Source organism: Sycon ciliatum, chromosome 5, assembly GCF_964019385.1.
Source record: "Sycon ciliatum chromosome 5, ocSycCili1.1, whole genome shotgun sequence".
Classification (NCBI taxonomy): domain Eukaryota; kingdom Metazoa; phylum Porifera; class Calcarea; order Leucosolenida; family Sycettidae; genus Sycon; species Sycon ciliatum.
This window is the reverse complement of record NC_088647.1, coordinates 37,360,991-37,370,429: the sequence shown is the minus strand read 5'-3', so window position 1 is coordinate 37,370,429 and position 9,439 is coordinate 37,360,991. Positions and strand designations below refer to the sequence as shown.

Here is a 9,439-nt window from a genome sequence, read left to right as displayed (position 1 = left end):
TAGCAATGATAGCGCATAGTTATTTGAACTTATTTCTCCAGTCCACAACAGAACGACTGATGGCGTTTCAGGTCGCCGCTTCGACGGAACATGCGGCCGCAGGCGCAACCGTAGCCAGCAGCAGAGGGTGCCTTGGGTGGTCGACGGGCAATGGTACGCCACTCCGGACTGTTCTGGGCTGCACCGTACCATCAACATGTTGGTACCGGTAGCTCAACCGACGAAACGTCATCCATAATGACGTCCCTCCACCTCTTGGCTGGACCATGCGCGGGGCGCGGGGCAGGCAGTTCACCGAAGAGAACACACTTGGGCAACCGGTCATCTTCCATCCGTGTCACGTGTCCAAGCCAGCGCAAACGCCGCTCCCGTACGATGTGACCAATGTCCTCAGGCACTCCAAGGGTCTTTGGAAGGGCTATGGACGCAAGCACACGCACACACACACACATACATACACACACACACACACACTTGTACTTGTTGCTCACTGTCAAAACTGGTCACGTGGGTCTCCCCGGGAGAGGGGAGAGAGACTCAAAAGGAATCTTGGAAAGATGACTCTATCGGCTATTGAAGCGCCCAATGGCTGAAACCCCCTGAAATCCCCAAAACACTAGGTGGACTTGAAAATGATCCCTCTTATGGGCTAACCACACCTCAGTAAGTGGGCGAGGACAAGTTGCAGAAAAGGGATTGACGGAATCAGGGTATCCGTCCCGGGATCCAACTGCAGTTACCCCTGCCCCCAGTGAAGGTAATACGTGCTACTAGTGTGGGTGGCTAAATCAGAGTGGATCTGATATAAGCTTTACTAGCACCATTGATTACACAAGAGTTAACCTAGCCAGAAGCAGTCCATGGTTAACAGGTATGTATACTTCAAATAGAAAGTATATGAACCCTGGAACCAACAAAGGTGGCAGGTACAACATTACACCTTCAAGCAGCCGAGCCTGTTTGGCAACAGACCCAACACAATCAGGCATAAGTGTACCTACCAACCGAACTAGCTGGCACTAGTCTTGAGTTGTCGTTGTCCTGTTCTCCTTCTTGTCTACACTCTTGTACTTGCATAATTCAATACTATAAAACTCTTGTGTTTTGGTGTGAGGGGACTTCATTAGCCGGGAGCAGCTAACACTGGTGGCAGCGGTGGGATTCGAACCCACACCTCCGGGGAGACTGGAGTGCCCACATACACACAAACACACACACACACACACACAAGGTAATCGGAGCGTGTAGAGTGCCACTACCTGGAAAAATGAAGACGGAATACTAATCAGGATGTTACATGTATGTTTGAGTGAAACTTTTATTTTATCTTGTTTCAAATTTCTTCCACACAATCAACTTACATGACATGTACTTACTTCCCATCATCTAAGTTTTCTTTTCTATCCATCCATCTGCACTCCATATCACTCCGTATCACTGTTGTAGAAATATTCCTCCAGGTGTGTACTAGTCTCCACAGCCATGTGAAGACACTTTGGGACACGTCCCTAACACCATAGCACTCTCCAGTTGGTAGTTTTACATTTGCCCAGATTATCTGTGACCACAACATGAAATGCATAGCGGCAATCGATGGATGAAGTGTTCATTCTACACTACAGTAGCTGCTAATGCAGAGCATTTTTACACGCTCGATCCCGGCGCTCCGCCTCGTTGCGCCGTTGGTGACACTGACCACGGTCACAAGAGATGTCTCAGTAAGGTAACGAGCACCACAACACTGTCGAGATCAATGAGAAAGAGAAAACACTGAAAACAACAAAGAAGAATCAAGTGCATGTATGCGACTTGCATGTGTTGCCACTGGCAACTGGTTCTGTGGAGAGGACGATTTCTTTTGCGATTTTTAGTGCAGTGTGCATGCATCGTTGCTATGCGCATCGAAGGAACCGTGACCATGGTGACGTCGGACGTACTGTATTTTTCCGTGGCGCTTGATCATGTTGATCTCCAGCACAGCCCACTTGGACTGTCGCCCAGTGTCGGTGCCCGGCGGTGGATTCACTCGTTGATTAGTCAGTGTTGTCACGGACGTGAAGGCTTTGCCTTTGCCTTTGGCTTTGGAGCTGGTCGGAGATAGTTTTTTTTAGTTTTCTGTCTAACTGTAATCGACCAGTCTGATAAGAGTGGTAGTCGTTGATCTGCTGGCCCCCGCAGAGTTAGGAACTCATTTCGTTGCACGCTAGCTCATTGACTTCTAGAACCAGTTGAACAATCGCCAAGTAGAAGCCCAGCCACTGTTTGAAACTTTGAACGCGTACTTTGTAAGTGTAACTAACGTTCCTTGCGCAGACCATCGCTCACCAATACTTCAGGCATTAGTCCGACTGTCCGTATACGAGTTGAGCGGACACTGCGAGTCTTTTGGACAGTGCTAGCGGATCAAATCGAACTAACTACCTTGAATGAAGTTTAGTCTTCTACATGTCCTGGAGTAGATTCTAGACTCGTTGTTCTTCCTCCACACGCTGTGAAAGTTGATTACCTGTATCAGTATACTGCAGTGTTGAGTGGAGACGAGTGTGAAGGTTAGTACCTGGAGCCGGGGACCGACTCATCCATGCAGTGGCGTATGAAGATGTTTTGGTTTGGGGGGCTGACTTGCTGGCAATGACCTTGATGTATGTTGGGCTATACTAGTACCTATTGTGCGTATGTACCTGTGTACCGGTAATCCTTCTACGGAGATTTGTATTTGTGTAAAAGTATGTGACAACACATCATGATATAGGTGCACTACACTAGACATGTACATAATAAAATTATGACTGTGTGTGGAGCAATCGTGAAAACCGAGTACTGCACTACTACTGGAATCTGGACAAGAATAATGAAAATGCTGTACATGTAGATGTATATGTATGTTGAACACCAGGGATTGCACACAGCCACCACTGGATATGTAGCTCTGACTGACAGCCTGGCCAAAGTCCAAAGGGAAATTTACCGGAAAGCGTAATACCGGTACATCTGTAATGGTGAAAGAGAGTCGACCATAAAGCAAAACTTACTGGCAAAGGCAGAGAGATACTTGTAAGCTGATGTTCAAGACTTCCCTGATTTTGGCTATTGCAAACAAGAACCTCGGACTCTTGAAGGAATCTTCTCCTGTCAGTGATAAGAAGTATTGCAATGTAGTACGTTCCACTGATAACGGATTTTCCACAATGACTAATGTGACCCTGGTGAAATCTTTAGGACGTCATTGAATTATGGCTGCAAGCCTCGACCGGGCTCAGTTTCTAATGAAAATGTTGAAATTTATGACCACCGCCCAAGAGTTTGGTGGTCGTATCTAGAAATCTTAGCTCTCCGAGAACTACTGTGCTAATAACAGTCAGTCTCGAAAATTTCTTCTGGAAAGTGACTTTCTTCAGAACGCTGTGGTATAGCAATGAGAAGTACTGACTCCGACTAAAGGAAAGTACTCTTGCCTTTCCGATTTTGAAGAAAACTGCCCATGAAAAACAACGCTTCATTAGCTGCTACGATGCGAAAACAACCAAGGGATGATCTAGTGAGTGTGCTTCACGCCGGTGACACGCACATTCTTTTAGATCTGAAAAAGTGGAGACTTATGACTGTAGTGATGTCACTTCTCTGCGGTTGACGTCACAGTATAAGAATTAGCAGAAAAGTAGTGTTCTCTGTCCACCCAAGAACGGGTATGAGGGAGCACGGTGTGGGATAAAAGGAGGTGACGAGTGCAGGGTCGACCTCTTTTGTCTTTGTGCGGAGAGTTGAGTGAGAGTGCCCACCCACCCGCCCCAGTAATCATCATGTAATTTCAGAATATATATCATCGCTTTTATTCTTCTAGAGTTGTGTGGATGCATAATGGTCTAATGTGTTGGGAGTTTTTTGTTGGACTAAGCAATGGTTTTGTATAGTCATGACCACGGAACTGTGTGCAAAGACGATAAGTGGGGGCGATGTGCTGTGGTGGCCCCCACTGGCAATATGGACGTGTTCAATAGTGGTGTACACGTATGAGTGAATGTGCGGATGTGTACGAAACGAGTGGAGTGCAGGGTGGACAGAGAAATGATTATGTACATACATGTACATGAATGACTGCAGGGTCAGCTCTGACTACGATTGATCTGAGTGCATGACCACTGACTGATCTGCACTGCATGCATGATCCTCACTTGCGCGTTCATCAAACATGCGTGAAACATACCAGAAAAAGTACCGAATTCTGCCAATTATTCTGCCGGCAGAATCCGCCGAACCCTACTTTACGGCCTTTGGCCCCACATCCGCCAAAAGGTAAGGGGGGGGGGAGCGGCTGGTGCCCCCCTTGCCCCCCACCCCCCGCCCCGATTCCTACACCAAAGACATGATCCGTGGAACATTTGGTTCGAAGCACGATTGTACTGGTAAATGATTTGTATTCTCTCTTCCCTTTTCTCAGACTCGACAGCGGACTTGTGAACATCACGCAGAGCCCTGACTCTACTTTGCAAAATTGCAAGCAGAGAACTGCGGATGAGCAGTGACGGCGAAAAGTCACCAAGTCGTCGCCAGTTTCAATCCCGGATCAAGACTCAACACACGCTGGTGTGAGTTAGCACACACCCGTACCCTTCACTTCAGCTGACGCCGCAGTTCTGTTGGACCGACAGCAGGGTGGCCGACAAAAGCTACTGGACACTGGCGTACGCATGCACAGTTATTCTTCACTGTTGCCGAGGTGCTGGCTGTACTGCAGAGCAATGGACGTATTTCTGACGCCCAAGTAGACTCTGTCAAGCAATTTGTCAGGGACAATCAATTTTTGGCGTACGTTCCTGTTCTGTTTTGCTGATACCTGTACGCTGCTGCTGCTGGTTATCTAGAGGTCACGTGAGTGATGTCATCACATGTGCTTTTGTATGGAGTGCATGATGTCATCCCATGTGCTTTGTATGGAGGACATGCTGTGGAAACCAGTGCTGGTTTTGAATTGAGTAGCGAACAGTTTATATTGAGATTTGAACGGCAAACAGTTTGTATTAAGTGGCAAACGGAACAAACAGTGTTACGAAAGTAGCAGCCATGTCACTGTGGCTAAGCAGCAACATCGCACTGCTGTTTCCAAACACAGTGTCCTCCACCTTGTTTCTTGCTGTCAAGCTAACAACAATGACATGTGTGCGTGTGTGTGTGCGCGCGCGCGCGTGTGTGTGTGTGTGTGTGGGCACAGACTGCTCGCATCACCATGAAGGCATGATCACTGCCATCAGTGCCTGAGCTGATGCTACAGGTAGTAGATCTACGTGAAGCATTGGCTTTGCCCAAGCCCATGCCATGGTCCCTGCCTAGGCCTGGCCTTGGCCTTGGAGCTGGTTCGAGATAGTTTTTTTTGGTTTTGTGCCTAGTACTAGTACTAGTACTAGTACTAGTACTAGTACTAGTACTAGTACTAGTACTAGTACTAGTAGTAGTACTAGTACTAGTAGTAGGGTGAGTTATTTGGGTTCCTGTTAGTCCGATGTAGCTGCTGCATGCAGTCAACCTCAGAGTTAGGAACTCGTTTAGTTGCACCCTATGGCCTAGCTCAGTAACATCTAGAAACAGAAACAGTTGTACAGATAGAAGTCCAGCGGCTGAGCCACTGTTTGAAACTTTGAAGGCGTGCTCTGTAGCTAACGTTCCTTGCGCAGACACCATCGCTCACCAATACTTCATTCAGCAATCCGTCCAACCGTCCGAGTCAGTTGAGTGGAAACTTGAGCTAGCGCACCCTTCACTTCAGCTGATCACCGCGGCTTAGCGAAAGCTGACTGAGTTAGCCCCTCTGCCAGCCTCAGTACGTAGCACGGTGAGTTTCAGAGATGCTTCATGTCTCGCTGCTAAAACATGCATGCTGGTTTATTCTAGGAGAGTAGAGAGGTTAAGATGCACGTTATTTCCGACGTGACGCGAAAGTTCAGCTCGCGTTATTTGCTCGCACGTCGAAAAATCAACGCGAGCGACCTGCTGCTCACGTCGAAATTTGGAGTTTTACGCCAAATTTGACGTGAAATTGCGCGTCACGTCGGAAATAACGTGCATCTTAACCTCTCTAGTATCTGGATTCATTCCTAACATATCCAGGGGCGTAGACGTTGGGGGTGGGGGGTTGAGGGGTGATTTGAGTGCCAAACACTCAACTTTCCCATCTTGGTTGGAGAGACAGCATTGTACACTGTCCGTTCATCACACGTGCAACTCTGCAGAACGAACACTGACTGTTTAGCTGTCCACAATATTCTCAATTGCATCAATTCAATTGCATCCACAAGGCCGTAGATGCATGTAAGCACACAATGCTGCTGTACAGTATAACAGGGTTCTAGCCAGGTCAATATAGTAGGGGCGGGCAGGGGAGAAAGTTACCCCATGACCCATTTTTTCCATTGTCAAAAATTGTCTTGCCATGCAAAATGTAACATACAGAGTGAACCCCAACTTCACCCCTCACAAATGTGCCTTTATGAACCCTCTAGTAGTGACTATCGACTGTATTTTCGTTGAATGGCGGGAAAAAACACAAAAAATCGGAAAATGAGTAGGGGGGCGGCACTTTTTCACAGGGGGGCGTGCGAACGGAGTAGGGGGGGGGGGGGGGGGCGCTGCGCCCCTCTACCCCCCTTTGGCTAGAACCCTGGTATAAGTAGTAGTCGACATGTGGTGCCTTCCTGCTGAACATGCACATGCGGCAAGTTGGCAACGACGCATGACCTATCCGCACGGCACAGCGTGAGCTTAGAAAGTAAGAAGACTTACTGCCTAGTAATATCACTATAGCCATTAATAGTGTACACATAGTGCTATTTGTGTTCCGATATCGTTTAGCCGGCATACATGTACTAGTATCCTTATACCTGGTCACTCCATAGCCGATGCTGACTGTACTAATCTTATCCATATTGCCCGATAGCACACTGCGTCAGATAACTATGCAACAAAAGAGCTTTGGAGCGGATATACACTGAAGCAAAGTAGGTTTCAACAGTACGGCACTAGTCACAATGAGGGGAGTTACGAGGACAGTTGGGACACATAAATGATGATTGTTAATGATTCATGCATGGTGGAAATCACCACCAATGGCGATGATATTGCTTTCACAACAATGACAGTAGAAGCAGTGACACAGCCTTACTGCTCCAAGTAGGATTTAGAAGAGAGATAAAAATAAAGATATAAAAAATATCGGTACATGCCATGATGCCAGCCAGTGACCATGGGAACCATTGACACTGCACGTAGATCTACTGTGAGAGACGCTGTGACAGGCACTGAAGTCAAGAGACTGGTTTATGGTGAAAATACACATATGAAGAATAATTCTACAATCATCGTGCTCATGTAGATGTACATGTACCTCAGTGACAATACCTGTATGCCTCTCTACGTCTACAGCTAGACGTCATTGTTGTTAGCTCTTGACAGCATGAAACAAGGTGGAGGACACTGTGTTCGGAAACAGTGATCTTACTACCCAGGTCCGTTGGGACCATCTGAACCATATGGGTGTTGAACCCGGTTCTGACCCTTATTACTATGAATTACTATTATTATTATTAGTGAAGAAATTATTATTACGCACACACTCATGGCCAAGGCCAATCAAGGAGGAGGTGAGGGCGATTATAGCCGGCCATGGCAAAAAAAAAGAAAAAAAAGAAAAACAAGTCCAAATCATGCTAGGGGAGTTTAGAGCTACACAGGTACAATGTCATAATATTACTACTTGTATAGTATATGTAGTAGACGGACTTCCCCCTACACAAATCACTATGTATTACTATGTAGTGTAGTAGACGGACTTCCCCCTACACAAATCACTATGTATTACTATGTATTGCACTCTGCATTGCTGACACCATCCGATCCCTTGCTTTCATTCGCTAACTAGCGCTCGGAGCTGTAACTGGCAATCTCGTACCATATATATAGATCCGTGTGTCAGTTGCCCAGCTCAGTTGTTGCAGAGTCTTTGCCTCCGTTGTTTCTGTCGTCTTCCCTTCACTTATTGAGTCTTTCAATATACTATAAGTAATTCTGTGTCACCTACGTTTGTCGTTCCGTGTGTGCAATATTGTTCCCTGAGAATACTACCTGTGTTTTGCCGGAGAGACTGAACCAGTTTTGCCTTGTCACTCGGTCGCGTATTACATTTGGTGGCAGCGGTGTTAGCTCTGCGTTCGTCAGTCGCAGTATTCCGGACCACGCCTCGTTATTTCGCCGTGCAGTGAACGTTGCCGTTGCCGTTCTCGTCTCAACTCAAGCTGAGTAACTTTGTTCCGTGCCAATTTACGATTTTAATATTTACATTTTTGTAGTGCTAGTCTTTTCTAGGCTTACTTTGTTGGATCTATTCGTAGTCTTGTCCCCTAAGTAAGCTAGCTCTTCGTTGCCAGTTTTTCTTGCACTGCTCGCCGTACTTGAACTGTTGCTATAGCGTAGGCTTAGTCCTCAAACGCGTCCCGTGTTGCTTGCGAAGTCCTATAGGCCTACTTGTTTGTTTGTTATCCTTATATACAAGACACCGAAAATGGCACAGAATCCTCAAGCTGCTGCTGCCGCTGCCGCTGCTGCTCCCGCTGCACCAGCTCTGGCTCCGGGTCAGGTTCCGGCTCCTCGACAGGCACCACTTGCTCGGCCGGTAGTTGTACCGCCGACGTTTGGGGGTGCCAGCCAAGACGATTGGCACTGCTTCATCGCCAGGTTCGACGCAGCGTGCGTGGTAAATGGGTACCGGGATGCGGAAAGGCTGCAGTTTTTACCTTGTTGTTTCAAGGAGAGTGCTTTTACCACTTACCAGACCATTCTGGCGGCGCACCCGCAGTATACGTATGTAGAAATGTGCACCGAATTAGGGCTACGGTTCGCACCGCCACAGCAAAGTCGCCTCCTTGAGGCCGAGTTTCGAGCTCGCCTGAAACGATCCACTGAGTCCCAGGCCGAGTTCGCCGCAGCTCTTCAGCGCCTTGCGGCACGCGCCTTTCCAGGTCAACAGGGTCCGCTGTTAGATCGCCTGACGCTCAATCAATTTATTGACGGCCAGGTCAATAGTGACCTGCGCTTGCACATCAGGACATCCAGCCCTGCAGCCCTCGATGCCGCCGTTCGACGGGCGTACGAAGTTGCAGCGATCTTAGAGGTCGAGAATCGCCGCAGTCTTCCGGTTCCTACACCAGCCTGCGCTGCCCTGACCGCCTCTATGCCTCAGGCACACTCCGTAGGTCCACTCGCGGATCCGACTCCTACGTCCAGTGCCACCGTGGCCCACGTAGCTCCGAGTTCGACTTCGAGCTCCACCGACCCGCTCGTACTATCGTTGTTGAGCAAAATTTCGGACCAGCTAGCTGATCTACAGGTCTTCTCCGCAACCTCCGCTCCGTCGCCACGGGCGTATAGTGACGACACTCGAGCTCCACGCGGC

The 9,439-nt window shown here is 48.1% G+C and overlaps 1 long non-coding RNA gene across 1 annotated transcript; it reads left to right on the top strand.

The window, feature by feature from the left end:
• The first annotated feature begins 1,985 nt into the window (after positions 1-1,985).
• LOC135816757 (uncharacterized) lies at positions 1,986-5,149 on the top strand. The gene is made up of 2 exons (XR_010553492.1): positions 1,986-2,549; positions 4,439-5,149. It is a non-coding gene; the product is annotated as an uncharacterized LOC135816757 (long non-coding RNA).
• Positions 5,150-9,439: the final 4,290 nt, after the last annotated feature.